General features: G+C 40.1%; 1 protein-coding gene across 1 annotated transcript in view; it reads right to left on the bottom strand.

The window, feature by feature from the left end:
* The window catches only part of LOC142844963 (doublecortin domain-containing protein 1-like), a 152,406-nt gene extending 125,483 nt beyond the window's left edge, over positions 1–26,923 (bottom strand). The window contains exon 1 of the mRNA XM_075963735.1: positions 26,867–26,923. The gene's annotated coding sequence lies outside the window, so the exon portion shown is untranslated. The remainder of the gene's footprint in view (positions 1–26,866) is intronic.
* Positions 26,924–27,535: the final 612 nt, after the last annotated feature.

Here is a 27,535-nt window from a genome sequence, read left to right as displayed (position 1 = left end):
TGATCCATTTGGGAGAAGAAGCAGCCATCATTCAGAATCACAACAACTCACGTTCACAAACAAGCGTGGGTACGACACGATTCCATCCACAATGACCCACAAGCTCCACTGGGGACTGGGCAGCAGCTGTTTGGTTAAATGCAGGTCATCTGACTGCCACACAGCTGCTTCCTTAAAGTCCAGGATAATGTGCAATGTGAAAGGCAGTCTGTCCTTCACAGAGGCAAATTGGCACCTCCAAATGATGGGGAAGCTGCTCCCACGTGTGCCACATACGTTTGGGGTCAATGAGAGAAGGAAAAAACAACTACAGAAAGGAGCTCACAAACTCAGGCAAGGAATACTGTTGGTCCTATAAGAAGGGGCTACCCTGGAGAGCTTCAGGAGGCTTCAAAGCCTATGCACTTGACTTTGGCAGAAATTCTCCTCACAGAGATGCCTCTTCCAGTTTTGAAGCCATCCCTTCTTTAAAGGTCTTCCCCAGGCCAGAAACACGAATACCTCATTTTAAATGAGAAATGCTTTAGAAGCTGCTTCCTAAACTTCAAGTCTCAGCATTGGAAAGTGGCTGATGTTCTCTGAAGAATCCACATCTCCATGGAGACTACTGAAGACACGCATGCATGCATACACACTCACTCACACACACATACATACATACATACATACAGATTGACTGAAATATCGTGAGGGTGGAGATGTGGAATGCTGCAGATATAGGGCCAGAATTATCTTGGGTCATCTTTAATAGCTTGATAACCATTTATTACCAAACTCTCTGTTTGCGTGCATTAGGAAAACTTTGAAATGCGGACCATTAACTCTCTTCAACTTTAAAGTTAAGATTATCATAGGCTGGCATCTGCAGCTCCCCAGCTGCCCGGTACCCTGCCTACCAGATGTCTTTAGCAGTGTATGTGGCAAATGCATTGCCTTACATTTTTCTTTTGTTCTGTGATTATCAATGTTCATGGAACATCTTCCACAAGCGTAGTGTGATCAAGCCAATCCGAACCCATGTGTCTGGGTCATGGCCTTTCATATTTGGATCACCTATTGTCTTCTTTAGCACAAGGTGACTCTTCAATTAATGTCACAAAGGTATCAGGAATTTCACTAACAGGACAATCCAAGAGTAGGAAAGAAAACTTCAGCAAGATATGGTACTTTGTCTGTACTCCTAGTAGAATGCAACCCTCTGTCTCTGAATTTCAGTTTAAAATACCTGTGAATTTCTCCTCCCCTCTGAATAAGTCGCCCCATCTTCACTAAGGAAATGATGGCATCGTGTTCAAACACTGAAATAAGGAAGTTTCCTTGTTCTCCATTTATAGCACACCTATTTATGATATCTGTTTAATTAAGGCATTATTTACCTAAGTAAAACGCACAAATATTAGAATTGTAATCCAGTGATTTTCTTTTACACATTTATATATGTGTGTGATGTGGGATTCCCCTCTATATGCTGTAATTACCATCAATGAATAAAGAAATTGCTTTGGACCTATAGCAGGGCAGAACTTAGCTAGGTGGGGAAAACTAAACTGAATGCTGAGAGAAAGAAGGGTAGAGTCAGAGAGAAGCTATGGAGGAGCCATTACCAGAGACAAATGTGCTGAAATTTTGCTGGTATGCCACAACCTTGTGGTGATACACAGATTACTAGAAATGGGTTAAATTAATATGTAAGAGCTAGCCAATAAGAAGTTAGAGCTAACAGGCCAAGCAACGATTTAATTAATACAGTTTCTGTGTGATTATTTCGGGTCTGAGCTGCTGAGCAGCTGGGAATCAACAAGCAGTCTCCTTATAACATGTATGGAGAGGTGTGACCTCAAGCAAGAGATAATTTCCATCATTTCTGCATACTCTCCAAAAGGCATATGCTATTAAAATTATATGAGCTGATATCAAGAAGTAAGATCTGGATAAATTAAGAAATTTGTCAAAGGTCAGTAAGTTTTAAACATATGTATGATTGTTAGTCCTTAGAGCACAAATCCCTTCTCTAAACTGTAGTCTCTTATCAAAATAGAGGTCAGGAAAAATCAGCACTTACAGGGATAAGCTGCACCACCAAATTATGTCACATGACTAACAAGAACATTTTATAAAGCAATTTACTAAGACTGACTTTCTGATAGTTTCTACATTCCAGAAAATACCATGCTTTCCTTGGGACCGAGAAATCAGTATGAGTCTCAGCTGCAGTGAACTGAGAAAACTCAAACAATGGGGGATTAAACATGATTGGGTTGCTTTCCTGTTACCCATAAACCTAGAGACTGTCAGCCCAAAATTGGTATGACATTGACTTATTCTGACTGAAAATGTGTCTTCTTTTCTCTCTACCATTTCCTTATCTTTCTCTTCTTCCTACTGCCTCACAGCCATTGCTGCAGTCCGAGGCAGCAAGACAAGATGCAAATGACAAAGAATATCCCCCTAATCGTTTAGTCAATACCTTTCAAATACTCTTTTCAAAGATGGCACATAATGGGTTCCACTTTTTATGTCATAGGAAATCTATATCTGCAATGGGCACCAAAGCAGCTAGCATTTTTGACTACACTGAATTCAAATCTTAAAGAGGCAAGAAAAAAAAAGGTAGAAATTTGGTAGACAATTAGTAGTTTCATTTCAGGAAAAGAAAGTGTACACAAGTAAACAATTGGAGGGATATAAATACAGGAAACTGTAACTAGAAAATAAACAGTTCTGTTCATAACCAGGACATATTGCACTGAAAACAACAAACAAACAAACAAAAACACCAGAATGGTCTGTAGGGGCTGGAGAATGGCTCATTAGTTACGCATGCTCACTGCTTTGCAGAGGACTCCTGTTTGGTTTCCAACACAGCTCTGGTGGTTCACAGCTGCCTGTGATTCTCTTCCAGAGGAGCCAATGCCCTTTTCTTTCTTTTTTCCCTTTTATTGATTCTTTGTGGATTTCACATGAGGCATTCGATCCCACTTACTCCCATCTCCTCAAATCTGCGATCTGCCCTTGGAACCGCCTCCCAAAATCAAAACCAAATGAAAAAACAAAAGTTAAACAATACAAAAAAAAACCAAAAAACAGAAATAAAAACAAAAACAGAAAATAAAAGAATCTTCTTATGGAAAGTATAGTGTGACCCATTGAGTCACATAGTTTAGCGTTTAGTCCATTAGAGTCGTTGGTCTGACTTGAGGCCTCTGGTTTCTGCTCCACCACCGATAATGGGTTCTCACAGGGGCTCCTCTTTGACATCCTGTTGTTTTGTGTCTTGGAGACCCTGCTGGTTTTGGATCTGTAGGTTCATCCCATTCACATGCTCATAGTTCATAGATTCAGTAGATGGGGGGTGGACCAACCCATAGCCCTGATCCTAAGCCTGAGTGACGCCTGCGTTGATTGGCTCGCTAGCTTTCCCTCATCTTCTCTCCCCAGGCGAGTTCTCCAGCATGGCCTCTGCTTGCCCAGTGCAGCCTACAGCAAGGAGCAGCAAGGCCAGTTCTCCTGCTCTCCGGCCCCCAGATCTGCAACCCCTTCACTCGCATTGCCAAGGCCAGCTCTGCTGTTTTGCTCAGACAAAGAACAGGGTGCTTTCTCTTGATTGCTGTAAGGAGACTATGAGGGAGTGGCAGGATCCGTTCTACTCCCATGCCTTAGGAGCTGGCTTACTTGCCCTCAACAACAGTGCCTATTGTAGTGTATTTTGAAGGTCGGGTGCAGGGTACAGTTGCCTGTGTTGCCTACCTGTTATAGCTGGTGAGGGGCAGGGCTAATTCTCCTGCCCTCAGGCCCTCATGTGAGCTGGCTCACCTGTGTCTCCGACCACAGGATCAGCTCTAGTGTGCTTCCCAGATGAGGTTCACACCTCTTAAATGGTATTTTTTAGGGAACATAGATATGGCTTAGCAGTAAAGAGCACTTGCTTCTCAGCTATGAAAACTAGACCTTGGTTTCTAGTACCCGCCAACATTGGGTTGCTCTTAAACACCTGAAGCTACCTCTGAGGGGTCCAATACCCTTTTCTGGACTCTGCAGGAACTTTTACAGATAACATAAACACAAACACACTCATCATTTGGCATGCCTTCTGATTTGACCTAGCCCAGGTATCTCTTACTGTTTAAAATAGGAAAAATAATGACTGAAAAAGCGGGATGCTGGATGTTGTGTGTTGTTTCTCTTGGGTTTTATTTGTTGGATTTGTTTGTTTGGTCTGTTTTAAGGGAATGAAAATTCACAAATAAGAAGGTGTGCCTTGACAGATATTTTGTAATGTCTACAGTTTCAGGAATTGTCCTGAGCACTGAGAATACAGGCATGAACAAAACGCATCCTACTCATGTTGGGAGTTGATCATCAAGAAACAAACATCTGAAAATGCTGTTATGCAGAGAATTAAATCAACATACCAGACAGAAACTGTGTGAGTGCTCTCACACACCAAAGATCTCTGAGAAAGGAGGAGGAAGGCCGAGTTCCTGTGGGGCTGGAGATCCAGCTACATGACAGCTCTCGATGGAGAGAGAACTCAGTGCTCAAGAGGAAGGTGAAAGGCAAAAAGCCCATCAGAAGTAGGACAGTGAGGCCAGATGAGCTGGTGGGAAAGAGTATGGAGTGTCTTGTGAGCCAAGGTAAGGAAATTTTATTCTCAACCTGATGAAAAGTGTCCAGCATGAGGGAAATGTGTGGTTTTCATTCAAAAGCAGTAACTGAAATCTGAGTGAAGAAGGGATATGGGCCAAGGGGTGGTAAAGGAAGCAGAGATCAGTTAATTATCAACTGTTGTAGAGCAAACTGTCTTGGCTAGGATAAGAAAATAAATGGATGAGGATCTGAACAACAATAACAAATGATGAACAGATTGTCCTGTTGAACTTGAGAGTGAGTGAACAAGGAATTTGGTTATGATTGCTGAAGTAGCACAGACAGCAAGGAAATTCTCAGCTATTCTGCCCGAGGGGAACATGAATGGAATGAGCAGAGTATATTTAAGGGAAGGAAATGCTATTAGCATGTGGATGTGTTCAGCTTGAATCTCTACTGCACTTCCCAATATTTATTTGGTATGACATTGCATTCGTGGATGTGAAGATATGGGAACTGGGGCTGTGGGTTTGAGATACAGTGCTATCTGAATGGCCTTTCAAACACAGAAGCAGACGAGAACATCTAGGATATGTAGACAGTAGAGTGAAGGAGGTTGGAGAGCCCTGGGGGTTCTGACATTTAGATTTATTACAAACAAAGGGGTGTTGGACCCTAGAGTCCAATCACCGAGGAGGAGTAACCCCAAGAGACCATCTCTCACACCACAGCTGATGTAAAAGCATGAGGATTTTATTAATTCAGTCATGACAGGGTATTTCAGCATTTGGGAGGCTAGAAAGGCCCCAAGTGGCTGGTACAGGCTATTTTTAAAGGAAAAAACCATGGAAGGAAGGGGGTGTCTAGGGGTTGTTCTTTAACTATTATGATTGGCTTATTCAAAAGGGCTATTACCAATAATTGGCTGGAGAGTGGTTGCCAGATCAGATGAGGTAAGGGAAAACATCTGAGGGTCACTTTGCCCCTTTCCCAGGGCCTAAGTGAAAACATCAGTAACTGAGTCAACACCTAAGGGTATCTTGCCCCTATTCAATAACTGAGTTCTATTTGGAGAACATTTACAAGGACTTAGGGAGGTGATGGAAAGTTCCCAACTTTTCAGTATGTGTGTGGGCAATTGTTAGGTCCTTGGTTCCCAGGGGAGCATTACTGCTGAGACTGAGAGGGTTCATAATTGTCAGAAATGGTGTCAGAATTGTCTTAAAGTTCTACAGGGGCAGTGCAGCAAAAGAGATTGGAAAGGACTGTCCTGTGAGGTGCACAGGAAAACATTTCATAAGCAGGAGGAGAGTAATGAATCAGGTGTCTTAACGATCAAGAAATGTAAGAACAGAAGAGAACCTGCAGAGAGCCCATGTCAGACGAAGACTGAGTGGTTATTTTGGGTTTCTGTATTTAAATGGATGTGATGGAAACACCTATCCAGAAGGTGAGTCACTCATAATCCTGAGGAAACATGGAAGTTAAACTGGCACAGATCTTCCCTCTCCTCCCAAGTCAGTCTGGCTGTCAGCTGCCTTCCCTGGAAGTTTGAGTATGGTGGAGAACACTGAGGTTCTGATGCTCTTTTCATTCTCATTCTCTATTACACAGCAACTCCAAATCACTTCAAACTGTGCTCACTCAAGGTTCATTCAAATGCTATGTGTTCTCAGAAAATGTGTTCGACAAAATCATAGAAGAAAACTTCCCCAATCTAAAGAAAGGTATGCATAAGATACAAGAAGCTTATAGAACACCAAATAGACAACAACAAAACTTCCCTTGTCACATAATAATCAAAACACTAAATATATACAATGAAGAAAGAATATTAAGAGCTGCAAAGGAAAAAAAAAACAAGGCAAACCTATCAGAATTACATCCAACTTCTCAATGGAAAAAATGAAAGCCAGAAGGTCCTGTGTTATACAAACATTAAGAGACCACATATGCTATCCCAGACTACTATACCCAACAAAACTTTCAATCACCATAGATGCACAAAACAAGATATTCCATGACAGAACCAGATTTAACCAATACCTAGCCAAAAACCCAGCCCTACACAAAGTACTAGAAGGAAAATTCCAACCTAAGGAAGTTGGCTACATCCACAAAACACAAACAATAGATGATCTCACAGCAGCAAATCCCAAAGAAGGGAAAGCCATGCACAATAACATCATCAACAATGAAAAGTAAAATTAGAGGAGCTAGCAATCACTGGTCATTAATATCGCTTAATATAAATGGACTCACCTCACCTATAAAAACACCAAAGGCTAAAAGATTGGATGTATAAAGAGATTCCATCCTTCTGTTAATACAAGAAACACACCTCAACCTCAAAGACAGATATCACCTCAGAGTAAAGAGTTGGGAAAATTTTTCCAATCAAATGGACCTAAGATACAAACTAGTATAATTATCCTAATATCTAACAAAATAGACTTCAAACTAAAATCAATCAAAAGACACAAATAAGGACATTTCATATTAGTCACAGGAAAAACACATCAAAAGGAAATTTCAATACTGAATATCTATACCCCAAATAAAAGGGCACCCTCATATGTAAAAGAAACCTTCTAAAGCTTAAATCACACATTAAACCCTAAATACTAATACTGGGGAAACTTCAATATCTCACTCTCACCACTGGACAGGTCTGTCGGACAGAAAATTAACAAAGAAATAAGGGAAATAGCAGATATTATGACTCAAATGGACTTAACAGACATCTATAGAACAATCCATCCAAACATAAAAGAATATACTTTCTTCCCAGCACCTCATGGAAACATCTCAAAAATTGACCACATACTATGTAACAAAGCAAACCTCAACAGATACAAAAAAAATGGAATAAACCGATGTATCTTATCATATCAACATGGCTTAAAATAGAATTCAAAAGCAACACTAATTCCAGAAAGTCCACAGACACATGGAAATTAAACAATTCTCACCTGAATCATCAATGGGTTGAGGAAGAAATAAAGGAAGAAATTAAAGACTTCCTAAAAGTTAATGAAAATACAACATACCCAAATTTGTGGGATACAATAAAAGCAGAAAGTTCATTACATTAAAAGCCTACATAAAGAAGCTGGAAAAACCCCACACTAGTGAGTTAACAAAACTAGTTCTAGTTGAAAACTAGAACAAAAAGGGCAGACTCACCCAAGAGAACTAGATGGCAGGAAATAATCAAATTGAGAGCTGAAATCAACAAAATAGAAACAAAGAAAACAATAGAATCAATGAGATAAAGAGTTGGTTCTTTGAGAAAATCAACAAAATAAACAAACCTTTATTCAAACTAACCAAAAGACAAAGAGAGAATATCTAAATTAACAAAATCAGAAATGAAAAGGGGGACATAACAACAGACATGGAGGAAATCTAGAAAATCATTAGATCATATTTCAAAAACCTGTACTCTACAAAATTGAAAAATTTGAAGGAAATGGACAACTTTCTGGATAAATATCACTGACCAAAATTAAATCAAGACCAGATAAGCAAACAGACCTGTAACTGCTAAAGAAATAGAAACAATCATCAAAATTCTCCCAACTGAAAAAAGCCCAGGACCAGATGGTTTTAGCATAGAATTCTATAAGATTTTCAAAGAAAAACTACTACCAATATACCTCAAATTGTTCCACACAACAGAAGCAGAAGGAACATTGCCAAACTCTTTTTATGAGGTTATAATTACACTGATACCTAAACCACACAAATAAATTACTAAGAAAACAATTACCAACTAATCTCACTCATGAACACTGATGTAAAATTGCTCAATAAAATACTGGCAAACCGAATCTAAGAACACATCAGAAAAATCATCCACCATGATCAAGTCGGCTTCATCCCAGAAATGTAGAGATGGTTCATCATACAAAAATCTGTCAATGTAATCCACCATATAAACAAACCGAAAAAAAAACACATGATCATCTCATTAGATTCTGAAAAAGCCTTCAACAAAATACAGCATTCCTTCATAATAAAGGTCTTGGAGAGAGCAGGGATACAAGGAACAAGCCCAAACATAATAAAGGCAATATACAGCAAGCCAACAGCCAATATCAAACTAAATGGAGAGAAACTCAAAGCAATCCCACTGAAGTCAGGAACAAGACAATGTTGTCCACTCTCTCCATAGCTACTCAATATAGTACTTGAGGATCTAGCTAGAGAAATAAGACACCAAAAGGAGATCAAGGGGATAAAAATCTGAACATAAGAAGTCAAATTCTCACTATTTGCTGATGATATGATAGTTTACATAAGCAACTTCAAAAATTCTACCAAGAAACTTCTATAACTCATAAACACTTTCAGTAACGTAGCAGGATACAAGATTGACTTGAAAAAATCAGTAGCCTCTCTTTACACAGATGATAAATAAGCTGAGAAAGAAATCAGAGAAACATCACTCTTCACCACAGGCACAAATAACATAGAATATCTTGGAGTAACTCTAACCAAACAAGTGGAAGACCTGTATGACAGGAACTTCAAATCTTTGAAAAAGAAACTGAAGAAGACACCAGAAAATGAAAAGATCTCCCATTCTCTTGGGTAGATAAAATTAACATAGTAAAAATGGCAATCTTACCAAAAGCAATCTACAGATTCAATGCAATGCCCATCAATCCTAGCAAAATCCCTCACAGACCTCAAAAGAACAATACTCAACTTCATAAGGAAAAACAAAAGAACTGAGGAAGCCAAAATAATTTTATACAATAAAGGAACTTCTAAGGGCATCACAATCCCTGACTTCAAACTCTACTACAGAGCTACAGTACTGAAAACAGCCTGGTATTGGCATAAAAACAGACAGGAGGAACAATGGAACCAACTTGAAGACACAGATATCAATCCACATACCTACAAACACCTAATTTTTGACAAAGAAGCAAAAAAATCAAATGGAAAAAGGAAAGCATATTCAACAAATGGTGCTGACAAAACTGGATATCAACATGTAGAAGAATGAAAATAGATCCATAACTATCATCACGCACGAAACTCAAGTCCAAGTGGATCAAAGACCTCAACATAAAGCCAACCACACTGAACCTCATAGAAGAGAAAGTGGAAAATACATTTAAATGAATTGGCACAGGAGACCACTTCCTAAATATAACCCCAGTAGCACAGACACTGAGAAAACAATTAATAAATGGGACCTTCTGAGACTGAGAAGCTTCTGTAAAGCAAAGGACACAGCCAACAAGACAAAACAATAGTCTACAGAATGGGAAAAGATCTTCACCAACTCCACATCAGACAAAAGACTGATCTCTAAAATATGCAAAGAACTCAAGAAACTTGTCATCCAAAGAACAAATAATCTAATTTTAAAAATGGGGTACAGACCTAAACAGAGAACTCTCAACAGATGAATCTAAAATGACTGAAAGACACTTAAGGAAATGCTCAACATCCTTAGCCATCAGAGAAATGCAAATCAAAACAACTCTGAGATTCCATCTTACACCCGTAAAATTGGCCAAGATAAAAAACTCTGATGACAACTTATGCTGAGAGGTTATGGGGTAAAGCAAACGCTCATGCATTGCTGGTGAGAATGCAAACTGGTACAGCCCCTTTAGACATCAATATGGCAATTTCTCAGAAAATTAGAAAACAACCTACCTCAAGACCCAGCAATACCACTTTTGGGTATATACCCAAAGGATGCTCAATCATACTACAAGGACATGTGCTCAACTATGTTCATAGCAGCATTATTTGTCATAGCCAGAACCTAGAAACAACCTAAATGCCCCTTGAGCAAAGCATGGAACAGGAAAATGTGGTACATTTACACAATGGAATACTACACAGCAGAAAAAGATAATGACATCTTGAAATTTGTGGGCAAATGGATGGATCTAGAAAACATCATATTGAGTGAGGTAACCCAGACCCAGAAAGAAAAATATCATATGTACTCACTCATAAGTGACTTCTAGACATAAAGCAAAGAAAAGCCAGCCTACAACTCACAATTCCAGAACCCTAAAATAGATATACATGGATCTAATCTACATGGGATGTAGAAAAAGACAAGGTCTACTCAGTAAATCGGGGTCATGGGAACCATGGGAGAGGGTAGAAGGGGAGGAAAGTGGAGAAAAATACATAGCTCGATAAAACAATTAAAATTTTTTAAAAAATGAAAAATAATAAAAAATCTATAAAGAGACAGTAAAAAATGCTATGTGTTCTCTTCAGCACTGACACAGCAGGAATTAGCATATTCGTACCTTTCAATTCTATAGAACCAGGTAGCATAAATTATTTCTGTTTAAACATATCCAATAAAATAAATCTTGGAAAAATTATTTGAGTAATACATAATATTGTACATTCATGTTATTTCCTATCTTATAAAGAATCAATTTACTAAAATTGGTTGCTGTAAAATGAAAAAGAAAACCTAGATTGCAATTAATCTTATAAGGTGAAGTAGAAAACCTTTAGGCATTTGGGTTTTGATGGACAGGAAGTTGTGACTGGTGGGAAGAGGAGGCACAAAGAAGACCTGGGTCTCTTGTTTGAATAGTTGAGCATGGCTGGTGTGAATGTGTGTGCACTTGAGTGTAAGATAATGGAAATGAGAAAAAGGTATCAAGTATGAGTCCTCCAGCCAGCCCCCAAATCTATCATGCAATCAGGTGTGAAGGAGGGACTTCCTCAGAAGGGGAGTGGACATCTTCCTTCTGAGTCCTGCTCTCACAGAGGACCAGGCTACCACCAGATGACTGCCCACACATACTAGGAAACATCAGGAACAACCCAGGTGACCTAGGGAATGATCTTATGACAGACAAAAGGTTGGGGAACTATGCAGGTGAGGCCCTTAGCCAGGAAACACGAGCATTTGCTGGGTGACCTTATTTTGACTTCAGGCTAAAGAGGACCGAGGACATGAGGGTCACAGTCATACCAAAACGCATGTGTTCATATGTACAGTTCCATGTTTATTTGGTTCTCACTAATGGCATTAAGCTGTTTGCACGGGAGAGCTATACTTCAGCGGTTATTGAGTAGGGACATGCCACGGGTAGACAGTTTCACTAACATTAACTGCGTTAGTGCAGCGAGGCAAACCTACTTTCAAGCAAGTGGCATGGGTGAGAACTTTCCATTCTTGTGACATTTTCCGGGCCAGTGGACTTGAAATTGTGCCATTCGAAAATAACTCTGGGGTGGGAAGCTCTTTAGGATAATACAGGCACACTTAAGTGAGAATCCGAGGGGAAGCTGATGTGAGCAAGCTGTAATATCACTGGTATAAGAATAGGTGCTGCCAAGGATGAGGCAGATGACAAATGGGCTTGCTGAGGGAAGACTAAGGACATCCCTGAAACCCGGAGGAGGCAGGCCTGAAGCAGCAGGTGCTTGGCTGTAATGAAAGCTCAGACCTTCGAGAGCAGACAGAAGAACGCATGAGCAAGCTGCCTTGCTCCTTGAGGAGGAGGGAGGCGCAGTCACGGAAGGGCCAGCATTAGGCAGATGAGTATCAAAACACAATAATACACATAGTAATGATAACTGGAAAGAAAGACGGAAGGCCCAGAGCACAAATCAGGAGGGCTGGAAGCAGGAGGTGTGGACCTGGCTGTCTGACTGTCACTCATTGCAGAGGTCATTAAACTTGCCACAGTAACCCAGTGGTGGAAACCTCCTCCCCATTTTCTCCTGGTGCCTCTGTCTTCTCCGGCATAAAAATATTTTCCAAACAAACCTGTCTTGAAGCTGTCTCACGGGGATTTGAAGACTTGCTAGGCATAGTTCCAAGAGAGGTGTGTTTGGAAAATATTTTTCCAACAAATATCCAAGTAACTTTTCTCTACAGAATATGAATGGAAAAATCAATTTTCTCATATAAATATGATACTAGAAAAACTTTTTTTAACTTTAGGAGGTTAATAATTCAAACTTACTATAATGAAGAGTTTGGACAAAACAAGAAGAAAACAGTACACTGGTCTCTGTATTATTCATTCAGCAAGAGATACCTGGACTTCTTCTACACTACTGAATATTATTGCAAAAAAAATTAAAAATAAAATTTAAAAGATATGCTTTTCATCTTACTTACACAAATATAATGCATTATAAAATGCCTTCCTTTAGGGATCCAGAAGAAAAACATAAATAAAATTATGCTTACTTTTATAAGATCTAAGTTGAGGCTCACCACAGTGAAGCGTATCTTTAATCCCAGGACTTGGGAGACAGAGGTAAATGGATTTCTGTGAGCTGAGGCCATGCTGATCTAATAATGAGTTCCAAATCAATCAAAGCTACACAGTGAGACCTATCTCCAACAACAAACAAGCAAGCAAACAAACAACAAAATTCCACCTCAGCTGAATATATTTTAACTGTGAAATGAAAATGGCAAACATCAGCTCACTTAAAATAAAATGATACATTGTCCTTTTAATCCAAATTTACTTGTGTGTTAGAGTTATAAATATTACATCCAAAAAGATCAAAACCCTGTCAGGGTGACCATCGGAATAATGGTCAATTCATTGTGAAGAAAACCTCATGACCAACAACAAAGTGAGACAGGCTACTCATGGGATAAAATCCTGACCTCCAGGGAACCTTTAAACCCAGGCTAAGTGAGATAACACAGACCAAGACAGGGACCAACCTGATTTCTCAAACTCTGCCTGCTTGAGGTAAGTCTCCAAACTCGCCCAGGCTACAGTCAACTCTGAAGGAGGGCAGCCTCCCAGTGACTGCTCAGCCACAACCCAGGCTCTTAGCCCACCCTTGCTCCACGGTGAATGGATGATTCATGTCCTGGCAGTTCCCAGAAGTGTGCTTTAAAGACTCGTGGAGCATCCTTAGGCTGAGATGTACTTGCCTGATGAAGACAAATGTGTTAATCTCCAAGAAGACTGAAACAGCAAAAGTCCTAAAGCAAGAGGTGGTGCGGTCACTAAGACAATGTATGGAGTGATGGGGGAGAGTCTTCTGTTTTGTATTAATTTCATTGGTTAAATAAAGAAAACTGCTTGCCTGGGTCTGAAAAAGCATGGGATAAATCCGGACTGGCTGAACATAGAGGACAATGAGGAATACTGAGAACTCAAGAACAATCGCAGAGGGTTTTTGATCCTACTGCACATACTGGCTTTGGGGGAGCCTAGGCAGTTTGGATGCTCACCTTAGGAGACCTGGATAGAGGTGGGCGGTCCTTGGGCTTCCCACAGGTCAGGGAACCCTGATTGCTCTTCGAGCAGATGAGGGAGGGTGACTTGATCGGGGGAGGGGGAGGGAAATGGGAGGCGGTTGCGGGGAGGAGGCAGAAATCCTTAATAAATAAATAAATAAATAATAAAATAAATAAATTAAAAAAAAAAAGAAAACTGCTTGGCCTGATAGGACAGAAAATTATGTAGGCAGAGTAAACAGAACAGAATGCTGGGAGAAAGAAGCCGAGTCAAGCAGTCACCATGATTCTCCCACCTGAGACAGACACAAGTTAAGATCTTTTCTGGTAAGCCACCTCGTAGGCTACACAGGTTATTATAAATGGGTTAGATCAATATGTAAGAGCTAGCCAATAAGAGGCTAGAACTAATGGGCCAGGCAGTGTTTAAAAGAATACAGTTTCTGTGTAATTATTTTGGGGCATAAGCTAGCCATGCCGGCGGCCGGGTGCCGGGGACACAGCCCAAGGCTCATATTACTACAATGGAGTTAGGGATAATGTTACTGCTTGATTGTCAGTGTTAGTCTTGCTACAAAGAATATAACAGAACCCCCGTCATACACAGGAATATTAAGAAGATGGAGGCTGAGTCTGAATTTCATTTAAAGTGTAATGCACTGCTCATAGTGAATTGAATTGAATGAGCAAATTTGATCATTTATTTTTGTCAGGTAAGTTAACTTTGATTTTTTTCAAGAAGGATTCATAAATAATGTTTTATTTATTAAAAGCTAAGATGGCATTCCACATAAAAATATTATTTAGTTGTCTAAAAACTACCAAGTGCCAAAAATCCATATTAAATGCTGTACCTTCACAACACAGTTTGCATTTTTCTTCTAAAGAATTTACAGATTAAAGAAAAAGTGTCAAAAGAAACTTTAAAATATTTTGAAGTAAAATATTTCAAGCTAATAAAAATTTTTAGATGAGATGATTAAATGAAAATAAAAACGTCAAGTGTCGAAAACACAAATAATAAAGAGAAAATCTGAGAGAAATTAATAGCATTCAATGTTTATATTTCTAAAGAAAAATAGGGTAAATAATTAAGTCTTCCAAATTAAGACACTATAAAAAGAAGAGCAAATTAATTCCAAGCAAGCAGATATGGGAAATGATAAAAATTAGGGCACGGACCAACGAAATAACAGAAAAAAAAAATGAATGAGGTAAAAGCCTCATTCTAAAAGCAGCGCATGTCTAGTTAGACTAACAAGAAAAATTAATACACAAAAATATCACACGTTAAGTGGCTGCACAGCTGTTAATCCTACAGACACTGAAAGTGTAAATACACACTGTGAAGCTCTACAGCCATGAATCTGACAATTTAGACGGGATGTGCCAGCTAAATGAATAACATAAACCATGGAACTCATTCAAGACGAAATACACAGCATTCATATCTCTACTTAAGGCAGTGAGCACTCCTGGTAAATGAAAAAAAAAATCAACTCATAGGACTTCAAAATCTACCAAATACTGCTCCAATGCTATCATCTTTTTCAGAAAATTAAAGGTGATAAAAAAAAACTTCCTATATAGTCTCTAAGGGCCAGCATCATCTCAATCCCAAATCTCAGCAAGGATCTTCAAAGAACAGAAAACATCCCTGCTGCTTGGGAAGTTAAGGCAGAACAACCCCAAGTTCAATGCCTGCCTGGGCTATGGAAGTCAAGACTACCTGTACAACTCAGTGAGACCCTGTCTCAAAATGCAAAAGGAACGAAAAACAAACAAGCAAAACAAAATCTCAGAAAACTGAAGACCAACATGGACAGAGATGCAAAATGGAAAAATCTTCAACAAAAAACTGAGAAGCAGATCCAGATGTTTAAAAGGGAAGTGGTGATCAAAATTTCTGTAAGATATGATTCACTATAGGAATCCTGATTCAACACTGAGAGTCAGCATCTTAGTTAGGGTTAGTATTGTTTTGAAGAGACACAATGACCACATCAACTCCTATAAAGGAAAACATTTAATGTGGGGGCTTACAGTTTCAGAGGTTTTGTCCATTATCCTCATGGTGGGACTTGGTGACATGCAGGCAGACATAGTTTTGGAGCTGAGAGTCCTACATTTTGATTGGCAGCAATAAGACATGAGCTAAGCCACTAGGTGTGGCTTGAGCATATATGAGACCTCAGAGCCACCTCCACAGTAACTCACTTTCTCTAACAGGGCCATACCTACTTCAGCAAAGCCACATCTCCCAATAGTGTCATTCCCCAGGAGCTTATGGGGAGTTAATTACATTCAAACTACCACAGTTGGCGTAATTTTCTGTATTAGACTAATAAGAGAAACGTGCTATACTGTCTCAACTTGAGGGTCTAATGAAATGATTTAGTGGATAGAGAAACTTGTTGCCAAGCCTGGGATCTGATCTTGATCCCCAAGACCCACACGGTGCATGGAGAGAACAGACTCCTGTAAGTTGTCTTCTAACCTCCATCTGTGTCCCATACATGACAGTGCACATGCCATACACACAGTAAGTAAATAAAATAAGTAAATACAATAAAATTGTTTTCTAAACCATTAAAATTCTAAATTCATGCAGGATAAAAGTTTTTAACAAAATAGAAATAGGATGAGAATTATTTATCATATGTTATTATCATAACGACAAAATCTAGAGCTAACATCATACTCTGGTCCGGAATGTGATGATCTTCCCCTAACATCAAAGCTGAAACCGATTTCTTCCCTCATTGTTACTACCCAGTGCGGCACTGGGGTTGCTTTTCTAAGGCCAGTGGGAGACGGGTATGAGAGGTAAACATTTTAGAAGACCTGATGATCCCTTCCCACAGACAGCAAGGAAGTTTACATGGAAAACTAGAGAATCTGCAACAGAGCTTCTGGAGCTAGCAAGAGTTCACAGGGTTGCAAGACATGATCAAGAATGAAAGCCAACTATATTCCTACAGACCAGCAGTGAAAAACTGATTTCAAACTGAATAGCTCACTCGCAATCACACAGAATATTAAGATAAAATACTTACAAACACATCTTTTAAAATTTATGCAGTGTTTATACGATGAAAATTACAAAACACCAGTAGAAGAAGTGATCTAAGTAAATGAAAAGATACAACATATTTATGAGTGAGACAAGTTAACATTGCTAAGTGCTGATTATTTTACAATTTGATCTACAGAGTCAATATGATGTCAATTAGAATAAAAATTCAAATATTTTTGAGGATCTTGACAAACTGCTTCTAAATTTATTTAGAACATCAAAGAAACCAGACTAGCCAGAGTAGAGTTCTGTGTAAGAGCAATGTGGGTCTGGATTCAAGTCTGACTGAAGAGGCACATAATCGACAGAATAGGATGCAGTTAAAGGACAGGACGGAATGTATTTACCACAAGCACAGCAATCAAAGCATATAGCTAACTTCTTGCTCAATTGTCAGGGGAAAAGGTCACAAATAATTTCCCAAATAACACGAGTTAGAATAGGCCCCTGAGTTGCTGGATTAGAGTCAAACATAGCAGTATGAATTCATGATTATGCTATCATAGACACAGAAATAAACCTAAATGTACACACTTACAAAGTGTGTGTGTATGTGTGTTTCTGTCTAAGGTCTAAGAGAAATGTACTCCAGTAGCAATGAGCACGTTCACTGTTCAGAGTGTAGTTTCTAAATAGTTTTTTTTCCAGTAAAACAAACCAGAAAATTTATTGGCAAAATGGTGAATCCTACTGTTGTAGCAGGGAACATATGAGATGGACCTAAGCAGCTTGTAGTATCTGAAAAAAGAATGATCTCAAATAGAAGAGAGGGAAAGTACAATGAGCATCAAAAGGAATAGAATCCAACATAAAGCAGCTCCCAGGGGCTAACACCTTTTGCAACCTGAGCAAATCAGAGTAATTATAGTATTAGATTATCTCTCAAAGAGTAAATGCAAATCGTTTGGATATAAATAATAAACTGTTCAAGTAAATGAGTGGAGATAAGTATATCTTCCTTAACAAAATAATCTAATTAATAAATACAAAAAATAATGGTAGTTAAATTAGCCTTGGACTTAACTAATCATTGTGAAACACAGTGATGAACACTCAGCTAACGGGCAAAACTTGCAGAGGAGATCTTAACTAACATTAGCAAATTCTTGCTCAAGTCCCTAGGAGCTTCATCCAAGTTCCTCTTAGCTGGAAAGTGGGCTGAACGGCCTGTTTTAAGCAAATGTGGCAAAGGAGAAGTTAAGTTCAGAGTGGGAAGGGGAGACAGACACCATGCAAACCAAGATCAAAGCAAACATCTCTCAGAGATGTGACGCCAATATAGGGCATCCACCATCACATACTACAATGAGAATGGCACATATGTCTCTAATATGTCTCTAATGTATTGTCTCTAATCCATCATTTCGGTGTAACCATGAAAAGGTTTTCTAGTAGACTCACATAGAAGGGCATTCTATACAACATCTGACCATTATCAAAGGGGCAAGGGAAGACAAATTGTTGATAAATTACAGTAGATTAGAAGAGATTAAGAAAATATGGATAGTAAAAGTAGTGTGTCATATGTGTGTATGGGGCCTAAAAGCAGAAAAAGAAATTTGCTTGACATAGGATCATACACCTGTAATCCTATCATTAGGGACACTGAGGCAGAAGGGTCCGGTGGTCAGGGCCTGACTAGAACAGTGAGACATCATCTCACATATACAACAGTAACAAATTAAATCATTTGAAAAACTAAACTATTAAAATTATAAAGTCCACAATTAACACTATTGTATTTTCACTGCTTTCTGAGTTTTCATGAAAAGATATAAGGAACCCATACCACCTTTACAATTCTGTGAATCCAAAATTACATAAACGAAGATATTTTAAAATATTGCTTACAATTTAATTTCCATGGGTGGTCTAATTAAAAGATATTGTGCTTTCATTTCCAGGATAGTGAACAAATTCTTTATTGTTATCAATGTGACAACCTGTGAACCCAACATGAGCTTGGAAACCAAGAATTAACTATGATTTCTAGTCCTACCCACAACCCAATAGCTGGGGAACCCCTGGGATTCAATTTCCTCAGAATTTCAATGAAGACTTTAGACACTATGACTCCTATATACCTCTTCAGTCTTCATAGTAAACGGGGATAATGGATTTTCCTAAGCATGAGAACTCAAAATACTTCGTGATATAATATGTATATATCTCAATCTCATGAATGATAACAAGCTGTCTTAAGAAGACACAGAGATAGTCTTATAACACTGGCAAGGCAGATTAAGCCACAGAGGACTGAAGCTTAAGGACTCATTGTTCTCTTAGTTGTGAAGTGAACCCAATCTCATTCATTGCCAGCCGGAAGGACATGCTTGGCCACATACAACAGCTCTCGCTAAGAGGACCTGTCTATCCAGCATGCAGGGTGCTCACACCCATCACCACTTATCAGTGAGAGACACATGCTAGTGCCCTTGCTCACTCGGTTAGTGATGACTCTTCCACATACACACTGGATTGCTTAATTCTACTGTGTTAAATTATGAATCTATTCACCGTCACATTTTCTATATTAAATCAAGATCAAAAATATCTAAGAAAACTTAGGCTAATTGTCTTCGATCCTGTTTTTACTCTTTATTACAATATTTTAGTCTCTTTCTCATAAGCAGTTTGGAGTTACTATGGCTACACAACAGCATCTTCTGAGGTGAGCATACTTTCCCTTCTACATCCACCACTGTCTGGGAGGCCAACCTCCAGCAGCACACGATTTTGAGAGGAATCCATGGAGTCAGTGTAAGCTAGACTTTTCTTTCTGAGGGAAGTTTAGGAAAAGAAACACTCACTCTCTTGGTTTATTCTCCTTCTTTATTCTCTGTTCTCTCTCCAACTCATGTCTTCTACAGCTTATATATCCCAACAGAATCTTTCAGACAGCGAAGGAGTGACAGGCAGGTTTCATTCCATTTCTCACGTGAATGATTATAGGTAAAAACATGTTTTTCGTCTCTCTTACATGATTAAAAACAGAGTCATCCCAATATTGCACATACAATATATCTAGATCATGAGCAAGCAAGAGGCATTTTTCTCAGTCAACTCTTGCATTGGCAGGTTGTGAGCTGTGGTTACAAAGAAAGAATCAATCATTTCATGATGAAAGGTAATCTTACAAGAAATTTTAAAGGAGACACAAACCTCAACTTTTATACATAAAAACCTGTTGGTCCGCTGAACTGTTAGTCTCCAGGATGCGCACCCATTCATCAACAGCAAAAGTTGAGGGCAGGGATTGGTGCAAGAAATTAATCACCTTTCATTATTAACCAGACTTAGCAAGGAGAGCTAGCAACAGTCAGATCGTTTTGTATTTTCAACCCTAGCCTAATGAGTTAGACAGCTCAGCTATGTGTCCTTGTGATCTAGCTCATTTTCTGGGTTTTTTTTTTTTTATCTTAAAACTATTAGCAACGCATCTGGCCCAACCTGAAGTTATTTTGAAGCTTTGTTTTAGCTAATGGCACACGACTGCCTCTTTTCAGCATTAAGGGAATTAGAACCATCCTGGCTCCTGGACTCAAATGTTTTCCTTTCATTCTTTAACCTGAGCAGCTCCTAAAGCAAAATTCACAGGCCTTTGCTGTGAAACATATTTTTATATTTATTGTTATCCATCAAAACTCTGCATAGGCTGCTATTATTATTATCAAATTAGACAGGACAGCTTAGGGAGAAGTCCTCTTCTTGACAATCCACAGGTGAAAATGCCCAGTAGAATGGAATGTTTCCAAGAGATAAACACACTATATTACAGGCAGAGGAGATCTCCCCACATCCTACTCACGCTAGCTAGAGACCAGAGAAACAGAGCTGCAGCCAACACGTGAAGGCACAGCAGAAGCAAAAGACATCCCGGGGTCTGCAATCCCGCGGCCTTGCCTAACCAAGATTGGCCTGTCAGAGAGTTTCCTCCTGGAGGGCTGACAGCTGGAACTTCAGTTGCCACCCACTGCTCCACTGGCATGGCCACTGGTGTACGTCTTCAAAGGAAACTTACCAAGAATGACACAGAAACAACGACAAACCCTCTTTCCCTAGAGGTCAGTGTTCTTTTCTATGACGTCAAATGGAACTTTAAGCTCACAGACAGATGTTTGCGTTGGACTTGGAAATCTTGGTGGATCTCAGTGAGTCTGAACTGTAACCATGCCAGATGCCCTCCTCCCCATCAAAGCAGGTGCTGATTGGGTGGTTTACTATAGTAATGAGGTGTTGGCGGCTGGCGAGTCACATTGGTAGGCAGCATGAACATTCCTAATGCCGGGTTAAAAAAGAAGCCATGTCTGTGTAGGGTTTTGATAAAAACAACAGCAACCAAACTGACTTGTGTTTTGATGACTTAGGATGAAGCCAAAAACAATGTGTGAATTCTATTTGGGGGGGAGGATAGTGTTGATACATTTTCAAGCATAGAAAACCTGCATCAACAAGCTTCTCAAAGTCCTTCACCCAGAATCACTAGGGCACAGATGCATAAAGACTGTGCCGAGATACTGTGAGGCTCTGTGTATGAACGCTCAGTAACATTCATTAGTGAATTCTGCGTCACCTATTGGTAGACACAGCATAAATGGTGATTTCCTAAATTCATCCTCCCTCAGAACCAATCAGTTAACACTCTACTATAAAGAGGACTTCTCTCATCTGTCTTTTATTGATCGTTTATCTGTCAATATTGACTCAAATACCCCTATGTTAATCAGCCCCTTTAGCCTTTTAGCACTTTACACAATAACCAGGGCTGCATTTGAGGAAGATTCTTTCTGCTCCCTATCTTCAAAGCATATTAAGGTTAACATTATCATGAAGGATTTTGAAGATGCTTTTAAGCCACATTAAGTAGGTTTTTCCAAAATTTCCTTTGCTTTTAGGAAGCAAACCGACACTGCCTTCAGAATATTTTGAGGCAAAAACTATGTTCTTCTGTTTGAACAGAAACGCTAACAAATCTTTTCACTGCTTAGAAAGTCCTGTCTAGACACATTACCCTTTCCCAGCACAAAATCTCTGTTTTGTTCTCTATCTGGGGCTACAGTTAATTACATGAAGAGACAGGCGCTGCGCAGCCTTAAGGCTCTCCCTGCCACCGCAGCGAGGCTGAGCTCCGCTCAACGAGCAGGTAGGCAATGGAGACAAATGCAGCTTGACAAGGCAGCGCATCCGCGCACCTAGGGTTAGCAAACACACAGGCCGCGCTGTGTTCCCAAGCAAAAACAGAGGTGAATCGAGCAGATTGCTTCTGACAGAAATCATATCACAGCCACACTTCCAGAACAAGTCTGTGTGAATGAAATGATACACTTTCTGTTTCCCATCTTCTCCTTTCGCGGGCAGCCAGGATAGCCAAGGTGCATCGAGGGTGACAGCCCGATACAAGGTGCTTAGCGGGCTCTCCCAAGCTCACTTTCCCTTCGGAGAGATGAAAGAATCAGCCACAGTCCATTGATTTGCACACTGCAGCTATTCTGATCCCAGGGCATTTCCAGGCTCCTAAATACTGGCTTCAGGGCCCAGCAAGTGTTGTGTCCATAGAGCAAACTGGAGACGTGGATAGCCTTTGCAGGGTCAGCAGCGTGTATAAATTAGACTTCTTTAAAGCGCTCTAAGCAATGCTTAGCAGGCTAATTAATTTCCTAAGTGTAATCTCGTGTCTGAACATTATTTAACTTAAAGGCCATCTATGACTTATCCTCAAATATTAACGATACGGAAATTATACAAAATAAAAGCATTTTCTTCACAACTGGAGTTATTAAGAGAGAAAGGAATATTTTTGACTAATAAAGAAATAATTATGAAAATATTCCATCGTTAGTTGCTGTTATGAATTGGATAGTTCTTTTCAACGTAGAACTAAATTATTTTAATATATTTTATTTCATTTTATTCATAGGAGATTTTTTTATGCTATATCACAGACTAAATGAATCAAACAATTATGTTGTTCTAAAGTAACTGTTGTTTTCAGGAGTCAAGATGGGAGCAAAGGACGCCTACTATGAGCCCAACTATTGGATGAAAGCCCAATAATGATAGTCCCCAAAGGAGAGGAGGGGAGTATGACAGAGAGAGTTCCATCCTGACCAAATGAACTACTTATACATTGAGACCTGCGGTTTACAGGAAGTCGTAGACCGTGATTGTTGTGTTTGCCTTAAGCAACTTTTGGCTATTTCTTCAATTTTCTTGCACAGTCTCCGTTTTAACCACACTTGAGTGGTACCACGTGAGAAGGCACAGAAGCGTGCTAGCAAACGTGGGAGGCCAAGGCAGGGACCTGTGGGTTCCCAGCAAGCTCAAGCCATATGGAGGCTGGCCCTGAACTAGCAGCCACTAACTGTAAATTCTCATCTCCCTCTACTATCTTCACTTTGCCATTTGATAGCAGGAGATTCACGCCAACCTTGCCCCTAGAGATTGTCAGACAAGAGCTTTTCCTCCTTTTGTCTCAGTAACTCATGCTTCTCCTCCGGGTCAGGCTGAGATGTCAATCACGGGATCATCTTCTCCCCTGCTGCTTCCCCGACTCCCTTTTTACGCTGTGCACCCCATGTTCCTCCTAACCCTGTACTAATTACACTGTGTTTTTCTTCACTTCCCACCACTGTTTTAGACTTAGAGCCACAGAAATAAATTATAGAGATAAGCACAAATGACAGAACCTTGAGCGTGCATTATTTATTCAAATGCTTCCCGATGTCTCGGGCTCTGGTCTGGAAATCTTTGTGGGCAAGGCTGGAGTGAGCATCCACCCAGCAGAGGGGCCGTGAAGAGTGGAAGGCAGGGAAAGAGGCACAGCAGGCCAGCGTGAAGAAGCCAGCAGCCTGAGTAAGGCTGTCCATTGCCATCCGTGGATTTAAATAGGGAAGGGACAGACAAGAGCTATGCTTTAGGCAAAGTAATATTGTGGGAAATGTGTTAAGTGTGGGGAGGTGGTAAGCAATAGAAAACAAGAAAAAAACTGAAGCAGATGGATTTCATTGTCCCATAAATCGACTTTGCTTGAGTGAGGGAGGGTAGAGATGGCAACTAGGTTCATTCTTGGCCAGTTTGTGGATGTTGCGAGTGGGAACTTCTGGAGGATTAATAGGTGGGGTTTTAAAATACTGAGATTGGATTTCTTGGGAGTATCAAAGTAAATGTCCAATTGCTTATTGGATAAGCAAGACTCCTCCCAAATCCTTTATGAGGTCAATGTCTGAGAGTCATTGTGAATGCTGAAGAAAAAGCATACTTATTTTTATGCTCACACGGTCATGAAATGTGCTGTACAGAATTTTATTCCCAAATAGTTTACAAAATCTTGTCAGTTGTTGCCACATTTGTGTTCAGCATACAGAACATCAAATTGATCCACAAATAAAGGCCACTGAGTCTATAATTTGTGATTCTAAAGAAGCTAAACAAGAAGGTGAACCCAAAGAAAAACATATAGTTATCCTCCTGGCTATGGGAAGTAGACAAAATTGCCGGACAAAAAATTGGGATCTTGGAGGTGGGGTGGGATGGGGGTAAGGGGAGATGGGGAGAGAAAAGTGAGAAGGGGAGGATAGGGGGAGCTTGGGGAAACAGGATGATTGGGATAAAAGAAGGTTGGATAGGGGAGCACGGAAGCACAATTCTTAGTTAAGGGAGCCACCTTAGGGTTGGCAAGAGACTTGAACCTAGAGTGGCTCACAGGTGCCCAAGGCAATGTCCCCAGTTAGTTCCTGGGGCAGCTGAGGATAGGGAACCTGAAATGACCCTATCCTATAGCAATACTGATGAATATCTTGCATATCACCATAGGACCTTCATCTGGTGATGGATGGAGATAGAGACAGAGACCCACACTGGAGCACCAGACTGAGCTCCCAAGGTCCCAATGAGGAGCAGAAGGAGGGAGAACATGAACAAGGAAGTCAGGACCACGAGGGGTGCACCCACCCACTGAGACAGTGGAGCTGATCTACTGGGAGCTCACCAAGGCCAGCTGGACTGTGACTGAAAAATCATGGGATGAAACCAGACTCTCTGAACATGGCGAACAATGAGGGCTGATGAGAAGCCAAGGACAATGGCACGGGGTTTTGATCCTACTTCATGTTCTGGCTTTGTGGGAGCCTAGCCAGTTTGAATGTTCACCTTCCTAGACATGGACGGAGGGGGGAGGACCTTGGACTTTCCACAGGGCAGGGAACCCTGACTGATCTTTGGACTGGAGAGGGAGGGGGAGAGGAGTGGGGGAGGAGGAGAAGGGCCGGAGGAGGGGGAGGGAAATGGGAGGCTGGGAGGAGGCGGAAACTTTTTTTTTCTCAATAAAAATTTTTTTAAAAAAAGAAACTAATTTCGAATGTCTGAGTGGAAAGACATGACTTTGATCTGTATGTGTTTGTGGGATGCCATGTCTAGAGGCTGTCAGGACACTGTTCTAAAAGTTAGTACTGCAGACCATATCAGCTGCCCAAGCTGAGGTCCCTTCTTCTCCTTTTAGTACAGGTGTAACTGTTAGCATGTGTCTTTCCTACTCTGTGCCTGTTTCCCCATACACGTGAGACACAATAAAACAAATAGCAGTTGGGAAGAACGCTCAGTGGGTAGCGTGTCTGTCACACAAGCATGGGTACTGAATTTCAGTCCCCAACGTATATGGAAAAGCCAGGCATAACACTGCAGATCTGTAACCCCTGCTGAGGAAGTAGAGACAGGCAGATCCCAGTCGGTCTAGCAAATCAGTGAGCTTTCTCATGGTTAGAGAGCCTGTCTAAAAGAATAATAAGAACAATAAAAGAAACCCTGTGTTGACTTCTGACCTCCACAATTAGACACACACACATGCACATGAGTATACAAAATGATAATACCTCCCTCATTGTGGTATTGTATAATTTAAACTAGGTAATATGTGTATAATCTATTAGAAGGGCTCAATAATGCTAACAAGAATTGAATATATGCCTTTCATTTTCCAAACATGTCTAGCATGCCTGGATGAATAATACTTGGTTCTCCCTGAACCTATCATGCTCAGGCATAAATAAAAATTATTAAAGCAAGTCCATGCATGGAGACATGTACCTGTGGGACCATCATCCATGAGGCCATTGCAGGGGAACTGTGAGTTCAAGGCCAGCCTGAGCTACAGAGCAAGACTTCCAAAGTTAGAGAGGGAGAGGGAGGGAAAAAGGGAAGCGGCAAAGGAGAGAAGAGGGGATTGAGAGGGAGGAGAGGGAAGAAATACTAAAATATATTTTTTTTAGATATCTGATAAAGGTCTTTGTGCAATATTAGACATATTTTCAATATAATTAAAATACAAAACTGACTTTCTATTATTTTTCATACATAAATATATACATGCAACACATATCATATTACATTTATGCTAAATGACATAATTAAAACAACATGTCATTCCTATATAACTTCTTTATTGGACATGTTCTGTTCTTCAAGCAGTTAACTAAGCCTTATTCACTCATGTTTTCTCAATGTTGTGTTATTGTTTGTTTTTTGCTGGTTGTCTCATTAAAAAAATTCACCCTTCTAAAGATGCTTTTATTTAAAAGGAAGTACTCAGCTAATGTTGAATGATTGATTTAAGGAAGCTACATGAAAAAACAAACTCGATACACGGAGAAAACATATCTGACACAGTATTAAGACCCTTGTATTTAGCAAGAGGATGTGCAATATTGTTCTATTAGTGACTGTGTGGTCCACCTCAACACGGCCCCACTAGCTGTCCAGACCTATGTTCCTCTGTGAATTATTCTCCATTTTTTCTGTTCCTTTCCTCACCCATGTAAAACGCAGAACCTTCCAATCTGTCACACTAAAAATACATCTGATCCATCTCCAGCAAGGTTTATGCTATTATCAACAGTCCTTTAATTATCTCAATTCATTTAGATCAACAAAAATAGACTATATTCAGAAAAGCTTGCCAGCAGAAAAAGATTGAAAGGAATACTCACCCGACTTTTATGGTTCAACTCCAAAACATCCCCTAGAGACTCATGCTTTGAATGTTTGTTGTCTCCTGCTGGCGGTGCTATGATACCTTTAGGAGGTGGGGCCTGGCTGAGAAAACAGGTCACTAGGGGTGTCTATTTGAATGCTATTAGCTCTGTTCCAGTTCCTTGTTCCAGCCGATCTCTGCGGCTTGGTTATTGTGTAATAGCTTCATCTGAGATTGAAATATTCCATCCTACAGGAAGTTTCTTAAACAAGAAGGTAAACAACAAAAAGTAGCACCAGGAAGCCCCCCCCCCCAACCCAACTGGCCAGATTCATTAGCCCCTTTCTGGCAGAGTGAGCTATAAAAAATGAGAATGCCTCTCAGATAAACAAAGCCAAGCTACAGAGAAGACTCTTGAGATCAGGTCAGCTGCCTGGGAAAAAAGAGAAACCAGACCAGATACCTGGAAGAGGCTTAGATCAACTGAGTCACCTGTCTTTGAGTCTCTTCGCCTCCTGTAGGTAACCCCTCAACCACTTATGAGTAACCCCAATAATACTCTTTGGTTCACTAATTTGGACTTTGGTGGTATCCATACTTTGGTCTTCTGTCGGTTCCCTATTTGGGGTGAGTAGACGTGTGCGCAGCATCTTCCCAGGGAAGGTCTCATCACACAGCACTCACT

Source organism: Microtus pennsylvanicus, chromosome 2 (genome assembly GCF_037038515.1).
Source record: "Microtus pennsylvanicus isolate mMicPen1 chromosome 2, mMicPen1.hap1, whole genome shotgun sequence".
Taxonomy (NCBI): domain Eukaryota; kingdom Metazoa; phylum Chordata; class Mammalia; order Rodentia; family Cricetidae; genus Microtus; species Microtus pennsylvanicus.
Note: the sequence above shows the minus strand (reverse complement) of the source record. Positions and strands in the feature narration are given on the sequence as shown.